Here is a 17668-nt window from a genome sequence, read left to right on the forward strand (position 1 = left end):
TAGGCTGGAGTGCAGTGGTGCGATCTCAGCTCACCGCAACCTCCAACCTCCAGGTTCAAGCAATTCTCCTGCCTCAGCCTCCCAGAGTAGCTGGGATTACAGGCATGTGCCACCATGCCTGGCTAATTTTGGTATTTTTAGTAGAGACGGGGTTTCACCATGTTGGTCAGGCTGATCTCGAACTCCTGACCTCAGGTGATCCACCAGCCTTGGCCTCCCAAAGTGCTGGGATTACAAGCGTGAGCCACCACGCCCAGCTGGAATCTGTTATTTTGCAGTATGGTTACAGATGTCCCCAGAGTTCTGTGGGGAGCAGTGACGTTTTATGTATAGAAACTTTGTGACCAAAGGCACGTGGAGATGGCAAATAATGGAATTTCTGAGTGTTTTTTCTAGCATCAAGGTACTCACGGATTACAGTGGACTCACACTGCCGGCTCTTTCTCCTGCTTGTCCTGCAGTGGAAGCGAAGTCTTCAGAATGAGAAACAACGTCACAGCAGCCTGGGCAGCTTGAGGATCTGACGATCAGAAACCATGGCATAGGAGTGGGACTGTGCTTAGTACAAAAAAAAAAAAAAAAAAAAAAGAAGAAGTGAAATGAAATGAACAAATACTTTCTATGTATCAGAAGTCCCATTTCCCCTGATGGGATTAGTCTTCATCACAGGCGTATCAAATTATCTCACGTAACTCATAAATTTATACACCTACTATGTGTATATCACATACCTACAAAAATAAAAAATTAGAAATATCTAACATGCTGTGAAGTGAAGACGTCAGGAAGGACAAGGAACAGGTGAACAACTGTCTTACGATTGGATCCTTCCTTAAAACTCGCGTCTGTAGCGGGGGTGGGGTGAGGCTGGAACTCTATGCACTCCTGGTGGAAATGTTACACAGTACAGCCACTGCGGAAAACAGCATGGAGGTTCCTCAAACAATTAAAAATAGATTTATCATAGGACACAGTAATTCCACTTCTGAGTATGTATCCCAAAAAAAAAAAAGTGGGATATTGAAGAGATATTGGTGCACACAAGTCTACAGCAGAATCATTCACAACAGCAGAGAGGTACAGGCAACCCAAGTACCCTTCAGCAGATGAATGGATAAGCAAAATGTAGTACATATACATGGTGGAATATTACTTAGCCGTAAAAAAGAAAGGAAATTCTAACATATGCAACAACACGGATGAACCTTGGGCACATTCCACTGAAGTAAAATGAGCCCATCGCAAAAAGACAAACACTTCATGATTCTGCTTACATGAGGTTCCTACAGTAGTCAACTCATAGAGACAGAAAGTGGGATGGCGCTTGCCAGGGCAGAGGAACTGAGGAGTTACTGTTTAATGGGTATGGAATTTCACTTTCACAAGGTAAAAAGGGTTACAGAGATGGAGGACGGTGATGAATGCACAGCACTGTGACTACTAAATACCACTGAACTGTGCACCTAAAAATGATAAAGAGATAGTAAGTTTTGTGTTACATGTATGTTGCCACAATAAAAGACAATTAAAAAAAAAAAAAAGCTTTAAAAAAAAATCCCAGAAACTCCAGTAGAACACTGGATAAGTACTGAGCCTTCAGGAATAAAATACTTGTAGACATATGAGTAGCAAGGTGTAAGGCTAGTAAATTCCACTTCAGTGTTCATCTCCCAGTAAGAAAATGACTCCAGGGCTGTCAGTAAAACGTTCTCTAAAACTAGTTCATGAGACAAGTAATTAAGTTTACAGTCAAAAACCTCCTACATAAAACTTAATTGTAATGAGCAAATACTGACCCCCCAAGCTGACATGTGTGTCTTGTTGGGACGTAGCAACTGCCAGTCAGACAGCCCTGAGCGGCCGGTTTCCACTGCTCACAACAACAGGCTGCGATGATTTCAGTTGTGGTGTGCAGTGCTTACAGTCAGCCTCAGTGTGACAGTAAGCACTCGACAAAAGCTTCAGTCAAAAGCGTGCAAGGAATTCAGCTGAGTACAAGTGGAAGTTGGTTTACAGACAAGCGAGACCAGACACCGTGGAGCACTGGGCAGGTCATTGTACTTTTTTTTTTTTCATTATTTTTTTTAATTGCATTTTAGGTTTTGGGGTACATGTGAAGAACATGCAAGATTGTTGCATAGGTACACATGTGGCAGTGTGATTTGGTGACTTCCTCCCCTTCACCTATATCTGGCATTTCTCCCCATGCTCTCTCCCCAACTCCCCACCCTGCGCTGTCCCTCCCCCATTTCCCTCCAACAGACCCCAGTGTGTGATGCTCCCCTCCCTGTGTCCATGTGTTCTGATTGTTCAACATCCGCCTATGAGTGAGAACATGCGGTGTCTGATTTTCTGCTCTTGTGTCAGTTTACTGAGAATGATGGTTTCCAGGTTCATCCATGTCCCCACAAAGGACACAAACTCATCATTTTTCATGGCTGCATAATATTCCATGGTGTATATGTACCACATTTTCCCTGTCCAGTCTATCATCAATGGGCATTTGGGTTGGTTCCAGGTCTGTACTTTTTGAGCTTCACTGTCTGTTCACTGGAAACAGAATAATAGGTACAACCCTGAGTTGGAGTGAGAATCATAGAGGTAACATGGTTTTCAAGCTCTTTGTAATCAGGAAGTGATATCAATGTTTCATTATTCTGTGAACAGAATTTCTATGAGTAGGTCAACATAAGAACACATTTCCACACACTAATGTTAAGTTAGTAACTTAAAAAAAAACTTGTAGTTTAGGCCGGGCAAAGGGGTTCATGCCTGTAATCCCAGTACTTTGAGAGGCTGAGGCAGGTGGATCACCTGAGGTCTGGAGTTCAAGACTAGCCTGACCAACATGGACAAAACCCATCTCTATTAAAAATATAAAAAAATTAGCCAGGCATGGTGGTGCACACCTGTAATACTAGCCACTGGGGAGGCTGAGGCAGGAGAATTGCTTGAACCCTGGAGGCAGAGGTTTCGGTGAGCTGAGATCACACCATTGCACTCTAGCCTGGGCAACAAGAGCAGAGCTCCATCTCAAAAAAAAAAAAAAAAAAAAGTAGTTTAATTTGGAAAGTGCATAACATATTGTTTGCAACTACTTAAAAAATACCAAATTATTTGATAATTCTCCCACTGGAGCGTAGGCATCTATGATTTTTTTGCTGTGACCCTGGCTGAATGTGTGACTGCTTCAACCAACAGATTATATTGGATGTGACATTGTAGGACTTCCAGTATTAGTTCAGAAAAAGTTGTGCAGTCCTTATCCCGAACATGATGTGCTTAAGACGTTTGCTCTGGGAAACGCCAGCGGCAAGTAACAAGTCTAGTGACCTTGAGACCGCCTTTTTGGGAGGGCTGCAGCCGCTGCAGTCAACAGCCCCAGCTGAGCTCCAGCCAGCAGGCGACATCAGATGACGACAGCCCTGGCTGGAACCTGACTGCAACTGGATGAGGGACCCCAACTAAGAACTGTGCACCTGAGTCTTTCCCATGTTTCTGAGCCACAAAATCATAAGAAAAAACAGAATTGTTGCTTTAAGTTACTAGATTTAAGGGATAGCTTGTCATATAGTGCTTTAGTTTGTTTAACCTGTTATAACAAAATATCATAAACCAGGTAGCTGATAGACAGCAGAAATGTATTTATCCCTGTTCCAGAGGCTGAGGAGTCCAAGATGAAGACACTGGCAGGTTCTGTGTGGTGAGGGCCAAATTTCCAGTTCATAGATGGCTCCTTCTCACTGTGTCCTTATATGGTGGAAGGGGTGAGGATGTCCCCTGGTCCAATGTTTCAGAAGGGCACTTACTCCATTCATGAGCACCTCATCCTGAAGCCCTTGTCACCTTCCAAAGGCCTCACGTTCCAATACCATCTCCGTGAGGGTTCGGAATTCAACATAAGAATTTTGGAGGGGACGTAGACACTCAGGCCACAGCTCAAAGCAACAGTGACTAGTACGAGTTAGCATCATAAACATAAAAAACTGAGGGAGTGCAGCAAACCTCTTTTCTTAACCAAGGTTATTCCAAATGTCAGCAGGAGAGGGGTACAGATAACATCCAACTTAGAATTCCTTTTAAAGAAACGTGGCAATGTGGAAGAATAAAAGGAAAGGTAACAGATTAGATGCTCTTCCTAGAAAGTGTTGCTTTAACCCCGGTTTTAATTCCACGCCCACATGTCTTACAACATCACTGTTAAGGTGATCCGTTGCGGGGTTGGATTCTCCTTGTGCCTCTGTTTGAGTTTTGGGCTGCATCCTGCTGAAGGTGGAGTAACACTAAGTCATTTAAGCTGTCTAAGTGTGTAGGAGCAGGTGCCACGTCACTTACACAGCTGTGCCTTTAACCATCATCTCACACTGCACTGAAGTGAAGGAGCAAGAGTTAACAAAACAGTGTAGCAGGCTGCAGGGAGTCGGGATCACTCCACTGCACACCAGCCTGGGCAACAGAAACAGACTCCGTCTCAGAAAAAAAAGAGAGAGAGACAAGCAGATTCTTCTCAAATCTCTCTCTCTCTCTCTCTCTCTCTCTCTCTCTCTCTCTGTGTGTGTGTGTGTGTGTGTGTGTGTATTTGCATGACCTAAAACGAAAGCAAAGGAAACACCTCTATTCACTCGTTGCAACAATGGAAAAGACCTATAAGGGACTTCTCACAGCACACCCTAGTATGCTAAACTATTCTACACCAAAAACCACATCAAAAAATATCCTACGGGCTGGGCCAGTGGCTCATACCTGTAATCCCAGCACTTTGCGAGGCCAAGGTGTGTGGATCACTTGAGGTCGGGAGTTTGAGACCAGCCTGGCCAACATGGTGAATCCCCACCTCAATAAAAATACAAAAAATTAGCCAGGTGTGGTGGTGGGTGCCTGTAATCCCAACTACTTGGGAGGCTGATGCAGGAGAGTCACTCGAACCCGGGAGCTGGAGGTTGCAATGAGCTCAAATTGTGCCACTGCACTAAAGCCTGGGTGACAGAGGGAGACTCCGTTCCCCCCCCCCAAAAAAAAAGAATAAAAAATATATATATCCTATGGATTGAACTACTTCTGAATCATCCAAAAGGTTTGCATTCAGGAGCCTCTAATGCTCTGTGCATTGAAAATGAATCAGTCATTGTGTTTTAAGTGCTCAAGTGAATCTGGCCAACGGGACAAAGTCAAGTGGTCAGAGCTGGTATAATTTAAGGAAAAGTAGGTGACCAAGGCTCCCCTCAGGGAGTGCCCCATGTGTCCCGGCAGGGGCTGGAGGGGAAGGAGACACAGATGATGAGCTGTGGAAACCAGGCCCCCGGCCTTGGGATTAAACTCCCTGAAGCTTGAATTCTGATTTTGGAATTTACCAGCTGTGTGGTTTGGGGAAGATCTCCCAACTTTTCTAAGTGCTGATTTCCCTCACGTACAAATTGGGAATAGTAACAGATTAGAGAGGAACATATTTTTATTTCAACAGCAGCGATCCAACCTCATTTCTCTCCATGCCTCAGTGTTACTAACGAAGGTATGAGGCATGAGCGAATGAAACAGACGCAGGACCACTGGCCTAGAAGACTGCTGAAAACGCTCCTGAGAGTAACCCACGCAACGGCCATATGACCACGCAAGAGAACCGGAGAGTAAACAAGCCAAGGCCACATCCCAGTGTCCTCTGGGATCTCAGGTTATGCTGTTACCTTCATCTGCAATTTCGCTTAGAAGAGGGGTCAGTGAACCTTCATTCGTATTAATAGCATGTATCAAGATATTTTGCACATTGTAAAGACTTATTTATTGTCTAAAAAAAAAAAAAAGTCAGTTGCCTGCATTTTGAAGTTGCTTCAGAATTGTTATTGTCCTTTCTTGGTTTCCTTGACTTTCCACGATGGGTACTTACTCAAAAATGCTCTGTGCACATCTGCTGATACATTAGTATCATCGACGTTTTCATCCCTCTCCAGCTAGCAAGAAATAGACAGACTTAGACAGGCTGAGGATCACTTACCTGAAATGCTGGGGACCAAAGGGTTTCAGATTTAAGATTTTATTGAATTTTGGAATATTTGCATTATAAAAAGGGCATGTGAGCATCCCAAGCCCTGAAAATCCACAATCTGAAATAGAGAGTGGACACCTGGTAGGCCAGTGTCCTGAGTGCTCAGAGAGGTCATTGCATCCGCTGGTTCCGCAGATCACGTTGCCTGTTAGGGAAAGGGATAATGTCTGTTCCTCACACACCAGTCCCCCAGGCAGCCTCAGCTTCACAGGAGTTAGTTCTGGCGCTCATTCTCTCAGCCAGATGCTTTTTTCAGCAGCCAGTTACATTTAGGTTATGACTGGAGGTTAATTTGTAGGATCTTCTCTTTGTCCAGCTACATTTTCTAATTTTTCTATACTATAAATAAATAATAATTTGTAGGATCTTCTCTTTGTTCAGCTATACTTTCTAATTTTTCTATACTATAAATATACTATAAATAAGTAATAATTTGTAGGATCTTCTCTTTGTTCAGCTACATTTTCTAATTTTTCTATCCTATAAACAAATATCACAATCTAGTTTTTTAAATTGGGCCCTGAAATGCCCTTGAGTTGCTTGTCAAGTCCCCTCAGCACTGCCCACCATCCCACAGAATCAGAGGGGTGATGCTAAGTTTGGGGTGGAGAGGGCTCGGCCAGGTGCCCCTATGTGAACGCAGCCATCTATTGCTATGGTGGGAACTGTCTAGTCCCACGTATCAGTTGCTGTCTGTTAACATGACCTGAACAGCACGGGATCGTGAGCTGGATGGAAACTGCCAATGGGTGGCTTGAAGCAGTGAGAAAAGCAGGTCAGAAATGTACATGATATTGCCACTTCTTACTGACCAGGAGCACTGGCTGATTTGTATCTAAAGTAGGTGACTCTGTCTCGCTCCAAATTCTGTCAAGCAAAAAATAATACAATTTTGTTTCTTGCCTGGGTATATGACTAATGAGATATTAATAAATTATCTTTTTGTCCTCAGCTACACAGGAAACAGTGTCTGGGAAAATTGCCTAGACCAAAAACATGCCTCTCCTGCTGGAAATGTAAACATATAAAGTGACACGAAAAGACAGCACAGACAGAGAAGAGGTGGAAGAGCCATGGCGTGATGGTGACGCTCTCAGGTGTCCACAAAATGCCAGCCTTAATTAATATAAGCTAATCTCATGTGCCAAAGTTCACTGTCAAAAAATAAGATAGCAAATTCCTGGGATTTCCATCTACAGTTCTGTATTTTGATGGCTCCAGCCCTTTTCATCTGACATAACTACAACAGCATAACAAATTGTCTCCTAATTAAGTTAATGGCTTAAAACAAAAACTTATTATCTCCCATTTTCTGTGCTTCAGGAATTGATATGCAAGTATGTTTTTCTCCTCCTTAACTGAAGAGAGTACAACCTTTTCTTAGAGTCTTTAACACCTTAAGCATACTCATTTGAACTGTCTGAACCTCAGATATTTTTCAGAAAGCAAGTGAATTTCAATCTGCTCCGGAAAACACAGAGAGAAAGTTGGGTTACAGAGCCAAACCGTGGTCGAAACTGAGCCTGTGCTTCCTGTGGCAATCTGGACCACCATCCTGGATGTTTGCCCTCAAAAAGCAGCACACCGGGGAGAGTCCAAGCCAGTTCAGAAGGATGGACTATGTCAGGGCTTGTGAGAAGATGCGGTGGCTACATCCAAGAGCAGCGTAAACTCATTTTATCACTCTGATACTATCCTCCTCGTCTCTCCTACAAGGGCGTTGAGGACCAGGGAGGCTGTAAACGCAGAGGGATGGTCCTGCGGTCCAGAGGGATACGCCTGCGGTGCTCAGTGACAACAGACCCCTGGAAGAGACTCCGGAAGCAAAGACCACAAAGCAGCTTCCCCTGCACAGTGACACTCCTCTCCGGCAGGGCTAGTTCTCCTCGACCATCTAGAGAGACTTCGTGCTTGCCAGCACAGCTGCCTGGCATTAGAAAAGGCAGCAGCAGGAGACAGATGTGTTTGGGGGGCATTATTCTGATAGCAGCATGATACGGTTTGGCTCTGTTTCCATCCCAAATCTCATGTCAAACTGTCATCCCCACGTGTCAGGGGAGGGGCCTGGAGGGAGGTGATGGGATCATGGCTTTCCCCGACGCTGCTCTCCTGACAGTGAGCGAGTTCTCACACAATCTGATGCTTTAAATGTGTGGCACATCAATTAAACTTCTCTTTATAAATGACCCAGTCTCCGGTAGTTCTCTATGGCCATGTGAAAATGGACCAATACACAGCACTAATCTAAGACTAAGGATGAAGAGCCACAGACTGGAAACCAACCCAGTACCTTGGAACCTGAGGGCTTACGAAACTGCTATCGTTGTCATCTACAGCAATGAATCAGTTGACTTTCTGTAGTGCTCAGCATAACTGCGAGGAGGGGGCAATCTAATTAAGGAGCCCAGGTAACAGGTCAGCACACAAAACGTCTCTGGGTGAGACGCATCAACACAGGGCCCCTTCTGTAAATGAAGAGGTCAAGTCCTTAGGACTTCTACAAAATGGAAAGAAATGTTAGTTTTCATATATCTACAAGTTTTAGATTTATGGGAAGAGGACTTTTAAAAATTAATTTGCGCAAGTATTTTATCATTATGGGCTGCAGTATTTCGTGTTCAAAGAGTCTAAAGTAATCTGCCTTGCAAGGTAGTGTCCCAGCGAGGTCAGGACCTGGGGAGGGGGTCGCTTCTTCTCCTTTTCTCTCCAGTTAGGAAAAAGTTGCTGTCGTTCTGCCTGGTGAGGTGATCCATGGCCTTGGTGAAGAATTACCGCAGGAATGAGAAGTGTTACTAGTGAAGATTTGAGGCATGAGTGAATACAGTGAACACAGAACCACTGATCTAGAAGATTATGTTGATAACTTTCCTGGTGGTAACAAAACAGCCATGTGACCACACAAAAGAATCAGATTGTTTACAAGAGGAATCGAATGTCTTTTGGGAGCTGAGATTATGCCATTATCTTGATCTGCAATTTCCCCAAGAAGAGGAGTCAATGTACCTTCCTTCATATTAACAGCATTTATCATGCTACTGTGCACATCATAAATACGTATTTACTGTCTCTAAAATATCAGTTACCAGGCTGGGTGTGGTGGCTCATGTCTATAATCCTAGCACTTTGGGAAGGCAAGGCAGGAGAATCACTCGATCCCAAAGGTTCAAGACCAGCCTGGGCAACATGGGAAGACCCAGTCTTGGCAACAAAATGAAACAAAACAAAATCAGTTACCTGCATTTTGAAGGCCCTTCAGAATCTTGTTCATGTCTTCTCTTGGTCTCCCTGACTTTCTGCAAGTCGCACTTACTCAGAAATGCTTTGTACATTTGCTGATATATCAATGTGGCTGACTTTCTTTCCTCTCCAGCTAGGAAAAAATTGATAGGTGTTATTGAGGTTGAGTATTGCTTCTCCGAAATGCTTGGAACCCCAGCGTTTCAGATTTCATGGATTTTGGATTTTGGAATATTTGCATAATGAACATACCATTTGAACCTCCCAAATCTAAAAATCCAAAACCCCAAACCCTTCAATAAGCATTTCTTTTGAGCATCATGTTGGCATTCAAAAACATTTCAGATTTTGGAGCATTTTTTATTTCATACTTTGGGATTTGAGATGGTTAATACTGTCTTCTAGTTATTAATATCGTAAACAAGTGAATGAGGCTCTCAAAGTCTTTCATACACGTTGCCTAAGAAGGCCCAAGCCAATGGCCTTCGTGCTTAGAATTTCAGCATGGGTTATTTCTACATTAAGGAGAAGAACTCACATTTCCAGTAATTTTTTTTAACTCCTGCCTCTTGCAATTTGAAGAATACAGGAAGAGTAGTTTTCTTCTCTTCTCGTCTTCTCTTTTTTCCTTTTTTTTTTTTTTTTTTTTTTTTTTTTTTTTTTTTTACAAGGAAATGTGTGGTCTGTAAGTTGCTCTTTTAATGACAGCTGAGCCTCCAGGAGCCCTTGGATGCGTCCCACGTGACTTAGAGGAGGACACGCGTGGTGGTCTCCGGAGCAGCCATGCCTGTGAGGCCAGGAGATGGGGGAGGATCACCTTACAGGGAGCAGCTCTCCGGTGGGCATGGCCACCACAACTAGGGAAAATGTCAGCAGAGACGATGAGGTGAGGACTCAGTGGAGAACAGCTTGGGTCACCAAGAATGCTGTTGCATGGATGGTAGAAGGAGGGCTGTGGTTAAAGACTACCTAGATGCAATCCCTAGATTTTCACGGGAGCTGCAGCTGAGCCATTTCCTCCAGCGCCTCCCAATGCTGCCCACACCGGCACTTTGAAGCTTCTCCCCGCTAGGCAGGTGGAAGTGGTCCGGAGTAAGAGGGTGATGAGCTGACCTAGGAAACTGTCTCCTAAATTCTCAGAGTCCACTCCTCTCTTCCACACAGGTGTCTCTGAACAGATGATTTTTGACATTTGACAAAATTGATGGCAGAGAGAGAGTAGCTGAGTGCTGAATGGTGCAGTGTTTCTCTGCACCCAAAATGTCATAGTATATGAGTCCTGAAATGTGTGGGCATCTCATCCTCAGGGAAAGGTTCTACGTCAGCTGCACCTTTGCCTTTTAGAGCACGACTTGCTACCCCAGCCCCTGCAAACCAGCAAGCCACTTGGAAACTAACCCTGACACAGTGCCATTTTAGATGATGTTTTTCAATTCTTTAATAATAATGATAATAATAACAACTCTCCCATGAGGCCATATTCCTCATCCAGTTCTGCATGCCGAGTTCAAGCAGTTTGTCTGACTCTGTGACTGCTGGTCATGGTATTTCCTTGCTAGGAGTTTCTGTTTCTGTTATAGACTATGTTTGCCTGAGGTTTGCTTCTCTTGGCTGCTCTTCCACAGTGGAATGTTCTTTTTGAAATCAATGACTTTCAAGGTAGTCATTAAGTGCTAGAGACCCCTGTAAGCTCCTTCAAAACACCAAATTTGGACTCTCCCCAGCTCCTGAGCTGGCTGTCAAGGGCGTGAGCTGACAGTTTAGATGATTAAGCCAGCTGACAGCATGCCAGGAAATGCCATAATTTAGAAATTCATTTCAATGCCCGTTCCCAGTTCTATGATGAAGGCCATGTGTGGTTTGCCAGAAATACTATTGAGAGACACTAAATCACTAACATTGATGAGTCTCTATTAAAATAAGATAACTTGCTATACATTCCTTAACATATCTATGTTTACACTGGAAAAGCAAAACCATTTGACATTAGTAAGACTTTAATTTTACCCTTTGAGCAAAGCAAGTTATGTAACTAACCTAAAAGGAGTGCAGAGACAATTTGCAAACATAAAACTGCTTTAAGGAATCAATGTAGAGAGCGATGCTATTAAGATTATCATCAGAATTCAATGAAAATGTCACTAGCTTTCAGTTATGAAGAAGGAACTCATCGGAAGTGCTGTGCTCGCCAACTGTTTAATATTAATTAGTGAAAGCGGTTTCCTGATTTCGCCCAGAAACTTAGTAAAGCATTTCATTTCAAATACATTTTTACTGGAAGCAAGTTTTAAACCTCCCTGGAGCTGTGTTCAGCAAGGCTTGGGAATCTGAACTGTTTCACATATGAAAGTTTGAACCTTTTTTATTCTGTTGTGTGCAAAAAGTTTTCTTTGGCCTCCTGTTGAAATTGTTACTTTCACCCATATATGCCTCCAAAAATATAAACCATCTTAGAGCGGCTGTTGAAACTATTCACTCTTGGCCTAGAGCTAATTGTGGCTTTTCACTCCTAACAAAATCTTACAAGAAAGTTGTAAGTGAAAACAGGGTCAAAATGCACATATAGAAGCTGTGTAGCATTCTCAGAAAAACCACACATGAGGCTTGTTTTTTTTTTTTTGAATATTTGTTTATCAAAAAGCTGCCCATGGTGATTCAGAGTCGCGTCTTTCATCCGTGTGGATATGCTGGAGAACTCTGACCGCGCTTGCTGATTTCGAGGCAAGGCAATATCTTTTCGATGACATCAGCTTCCACTCCCTGTACTGAGAACTCACCGTTCTCCGAACTGAAAGCTTGGAGCCGGTGCCAAAGGTTGTCTCACCTGTGAGTGCATTTCCTGTACGGCCCGTTCACCCCGGCGTGGGCCTGGCAGGCTCTGTTAGTGACACACACCTCTCCAGTTCTCACAAGCAACAGCCCCAAGACTCACTCTGCAATCATCTCCAGACTATGAGCAAGGCCACGGAGAACCACCACCCTGGAAAGAAGCTTGCCCTTGCTTCTGGGCTGTCCTGCCGCTGGCAGGGAGAGTTGCTCTGTTTTCCCCTTCAGAATCACTGCGTGATAAATACAAAACACGCTGACCCTTGTGGGCTAGAAGTGAGCCTTGTAGGTTAACACGTGTGTGTGCCACAGCCAGAAGGTCCCATGCAGGCCCCTCTTCATGACATGGTTCGAGGACACAAATCCATGAGATTTGGGGTCACAGGAGACCCCTGCAGGGAAATGACAAAACGCCTCTTTGTGCAGCTCAGGCAGCTGACATAGTGTGAAAACGAAGACATGGAAATAAATGACATGGTTTTTTCTGTCCTGTAACAGGAGAGTAGGTGCCTGTAAGGCAGCGCACTTCAGAAAGGGTGAATGATAGGGGATTAAAATCAACTTCAGCTCAAGGCATGAATCCCCCACATGTACACTGTGCTTATGCTGTATGGACAGACCTTTTGTAAGTATAAGGAAAAATTATCTCCTGGGATTCAAAGGACCAGCCTATTCAGAAAACAGAGGAGTAGATAAAAAATTACACACAGACCCACAAACACACACAAGCCATACACACACACATACACACACTCAGATACGCAGGCAGTCACATGGAGAGACACCTACAGAGAGACTCACAGACACACATGTACACACAGACACACATACAAGCACACACAAACCATACACACATAAACACACACAGATACACAGGCACACAGAGAGACACATTCAGAGAGACTCACAGACACATGTGTACACACAAACACACATACAAGCACACACAGACCGTACACACATACACACACACAGATACACAGGCACACAGAGAGACACATTCAGAGACTCACAGACACACATCAGACACACATGTACACACAGACACACATACACACTCGCAGACACACAGACATACACATTCGGAGAGGCCCACAGACACACATACAAACCACACAGACCATACACACACACAGATATGCAGAGAGACACAGAGACACACGTGTACACACACACACAAACACATACAGACCATACACAGATATACAGGCAGACACATAAAGAGACATATACAGAGAGACTCACAGACACATGTGTACATACAGACACACATATACACACATACAGACACACATATACACACATACAGACACACATACACGCACACAGATATACAAACATACATGTACATGCATGCAGATACACATACACACACAGGTAAACACATGGAGAGACACACACAGACACTGGAATGTTTAAGTGCGTACAGACACTGTAGAATGATCTTAACAATTCCTCTCTTCCTCCAATAATTCACATTTCTAAGTGACTCTGATTTTCTTTAGCTTTAAACAAAAAGCAAAATGCTTTCTGTAATACCTCTTTGTTTGAAAGCATATTTTTAAAAAGATTCTGAATGGGAGATATGTTTTTCAAGTTCTCTCATCTTTTATTTTTCCTCTGGTGATATCCTCACTGAGTCCATTTGGACAAAGACCGTGGACAGGCCACTGGCTGCGGCGCCCGGTGTGGAGCCTGCCCTTTCAGAGCCGGTCAGAGCCAAAATAGACAGCAAAGGAGAACTAAATCCAGGTGGAACAATGCTGGCCCAAAAATAGCAACAGGGTTTAGGCGCACAGCAGCAGGAAGGCTGCTAATCATTTGCCAGGATCTTTCATTTGGGTTTGTCACTATTGAGTGACACTGTGGACTTGAGGCCCCTGTGGAGCACAGAAATCCAGAATCCCAAATTTGCGACTCTAACAACAATCCCTGGTGCAGAAGTGTCCTTCCATAGAGAACGAAGGAGCCGGTGGGAGGGTTTCCTGAGCGTCTGCTCTGCAGGGACAACCAGCAGGGTCTGGCATGAATCCTCCATTCACCCTGGCAGCTCCCGTTGGTAGCCTTCAGTGCTCCCATGCTCCAGGGAGGAAACTGAGGCCCAGAGAGGAAGACAGCCCAAGGCCACACAGCTGGAATGCTCTTCCCATCACACCACGGATCTCAAGTGTTCTGTGCAGTAGGGCAGCAGTCACCTTAGACACTCTTAACTGCCAAAAGCGTAGATTTCAGTGTGACTCTCTAACAGCACAGCCACAGGGTGCAAGAGGCATGAGAAGGGACAGAGACGCCTCCCCTCGGGGGAGGCTGCACAGAGGTGCTCTCCAAGGCGGCCTGAGCTCTATGGAAGGAAGACCCTTGTCAGCAAAAGCAACCAGCAGGATGGTCTTACATGAAAAACAAGCCAGAAGGAGAGAAGCGGGTTTACAGCTCTTGACCGTGCTGCGGGCTGGGATGCAGGCTGATATGGCTGGAGCTCTGGGGTGTTACGGGGAAGTAGAGCTAAGTAAGCCTGGATGGGGCTGGAGGTTTGGCAATTCACAACCCAGATTCCAAAGCAAGGGGTGCCAAGGGATGCCGCCTGGAGGGACGTTGAGATCTTAGAATTGGAAGTGAAAGCAGCCACCAATCTACGGCAGGAGGATCACTGTCCTGAAGCCAGGGCAGACTGGCAGAGAGATGGCCTGCAAGGGAGGACCAGCCGGACGCAACTGCAGGACTCAGTTACTGGTCTGATTTGAACGGAAGCGGGAAATAGCCAGCCCTATTTGATACCCAGCCCACCAACTCTTGATGAAGCAAAGCAATTCAGAAGTAGACTGCATTTCACAGGACCCAGAGACATACCCTAACTGGTTCTACATGTAGGGAAGGATCAAGTCATTCTGAACTGACGGAAACTCCGACGTCAGCCTGGGTCCTGTCCGGCACCCTCACACTGGGACTGACGCAAGCCATGGACAAGCAGATTGCAGGCTCACTTCTGGGGGGTGGCGCTTCCTGCCGTGGTGGCAACTCTCTCCTTGGGAACATCAGCTTTAGCGGCAAACAGGGCATTCAGGAAGTTTTCAGCGGCCACACAGCAGCATTATCTTAACAGGTTTATGTAACTGAGTTTAAAGTAAAGCAGGGTCACCACATGGGAGTGTTGGAAAGACTCACAGGCCCACAGGACCCTGATGTACGAGGTCGGTGGTGACGGCGTCGCTGATTCAGCTGCAGTCACAGTTTACAGAGAAGGCAACCCTGGGCTACGACGACAGGAAGACAGGGCCGTGCCCATCTTATCCATTCTTCATAACCAACGGCAAATATTTACTTAGCAATTATACAACGCCCATCACCAGATTAGACACTTATATAGAACTTAGAATTGTACCGAATGCAAATGAGATGTTAATTATTACAACTGAATGGTGTCTTTAGACTTAGACTCTAGACACGTTTTTCAGATATACTTCAGGCAGAAACATGGCCATAATGTAATTCATTATGAGGATTTTGAAAGAGAAATTGTTAGGATCCATATGCTTCTGTATACGCAACAAGATTTTAAAATGAGGGCAAAACCATGACTCGGTTTGGCTATAAGATTTCTCTCCATGGCACGAAATTTCCCTTTCTTCTGACAGGATGTTGATTCTTTCTGGATCTAAAGGGAATGTGACAACCAGTTATTCGCCTGGTGGCTTCCTTCAGGACCTGAAAGATCCCTGAAAGGCCTCTCGTTGAACTGAGAATCTGACCCAAAGCACATGAACCTCACGCACAGCCTGGGATGGTGTTTCAGAGGTGGTCAGACCGGAGGCCATACCCCTTCCTCCCAAGCCCTCCCTCCAGGTGTGTCTGCAGAGAGCCAGCTGATGTCTTCCGGCCAGTGTCACCAGGTGCCGGGGCTGGAGTCTGCAGCTGCTGAGCTGGAGTTATTTGTAAAAAAATGGTAGCAACAAGACAATAGATAGACATCTTGTCCTGAAGGCAGCAGGGCAATGACTCACGCGGATGAATCATTTTAAATTAGTCCAGTGGGTCTCCGGGGAACCAAGTTCTAAATCCAGGAAACATCAGGCTCTGGCCAAGCAAAGACTGCCGGCTCAATTTCATCATTCTAGAAAAAGAGTAAGAGTCTTTCCCTGGAAGAAAGCATATAGAACATGGTATTCGGTGGCCTAATTCTGTAGATGTGAAAACAGAAGTCCAAGATCAAAACGTCACTTAGCAGAGCCAGACGAAACTATACGTCTTCGGATTCTCGGCTTGGAAGTTCTCTCTGTCATGCCGTCGGGGCGCACTGCTCACTCTTTGGAAAACCACCGCACATGGGTGTGAGAGCTTTGGGGTGACACGAGCAAATGACAAATTCCCCAGGGAAAACTGAGGCACTACTTTACGCAGCCAGGCAAGCATTATCCTTCCATTAGCGAAGCATCGGTTACAGCATAAATAATAAACAAGGCAACAGCCACAGCCACAACCGCTTACCAAAAGCTTTTTTTTTTTTTTTTTTTTTTTTGGTATGAAAACTATGAGTGTATTTTCCCTAAGAACTTTCTGGCAACATGTACAAATAAAGCCACGTCCACAGTGACAAACTGTGCTGGTTAAGAGTTGAACGGATGACACTCTTGTTATTGAAACAGGAACTGACTCAGCCTCAGCAGCTACAGATCATATACTTCATTCCGCTGTGTGGTCTCATTTGAAAAAAAAGTATCACATGGCAACACTGTTTGTTTTCTAAATAATACATTTTCTTCAGAGAAAACATGTAAAAGAGAGATAAAGCCTTTTAGATTTTAATTAATATTTTCTAGGAACCAGGAGATAATTTCTCAGTTAATATGTCAACATTTAAATAACATATGTTATTTAAGGCAAAATATGTTTTCACAAATATAATAAAATCAAATGAGTATTTTTCAATGAAAGTAAATACATGTTTTATGTTTTTGAAGGGCATGGATTCTAGTGTTTGAATCTGGTTGTAAAACCTTTTATAACACTGAATAGTAGCATTACTGCTATTAACTAAAAAGAGACTGCTTTTTTTTTTTAACACATCATAATGTACTTTTTAAGGATTTTATTAACTTCAGAAATGATGTTCATTATGAGTAGGGCTGAGCTGAAGTTCGTCTTTGTCTATTAAGCCTTTATACCTACACAGTGTAAATCGATCATCTAAAAAAAATGTATCTCAGGACAAAGTGCTTAAAATACTTACATTTTCCTGTATGCACCCAAGGTGATTGGCCTGTTGAATACTGAGATTATGTTTACAGTTCATAGACTACTCCAGAACAATGCCTCTGCTGCTGAAAAGTACTGGGAATAAATAGAAAAAGATTCTTTAAATTCTAGAATTAGATATTCACTAGTACACCCACCCAGACTAAAATGATTCAAATAGAAAGACTTTCCTGTTTCCGTCATTACACATGTGACATTTCTTGCAAATATGGGCTTCCCTAGTGAGATAAGTCTCTGCCTGACGTACCAATTTTTTTGTAAGGGGGTCTCCCACTGCTGGAAACTACTGAAAGACCACGAAAGACCAGAGAACCA

The 17668-nt window shown here is 44.1% G+C and overlaps 1 long non-coding RNA gene across 2 annotated transcripts in view; it reads right to left on the bottom strand.

Moving 5' to 3' along the window:
* Positions 1-251: 251 nt before the first annotated feature.
* The window catches only part of LOC141585466 (uncharacterized), a 36619-nt gene continuing 19202 nt past the window's right edge, over positions 252-17668 (bottom strand). For both annotated transcript variants that reach the window (XR_012519006.1, XR_012519005.1), the window contains exons 3-5: positions 17328-17428; positions 9275-9410; positions 252-558 (exon numbers count right to left, since the gene is read on the bottom strand). This is a non-coding gene — a long non-coding RNA (uncharacterized LOC141585466). The remainder of the gene's footprint in view (positions 559-9274; positions 9411-17327; positions 17429-17668) is intronic.

The sequence above is a fragment of the Saimiri boliviensis genome, chromosome 8 (genome assembly GCF_048565385.1).
Source record: "Saimiri boliviensis isolate mSaiBol1 chromosome 8, mSaiBol1.pri, whole genome shotgun sequence".
Taxonomy (NCBI): Eukaryota; Metazoa; Chordata; class Mammalia; order Primates; family Cebidae; genus Saimiri; species Saimiri boliviensis.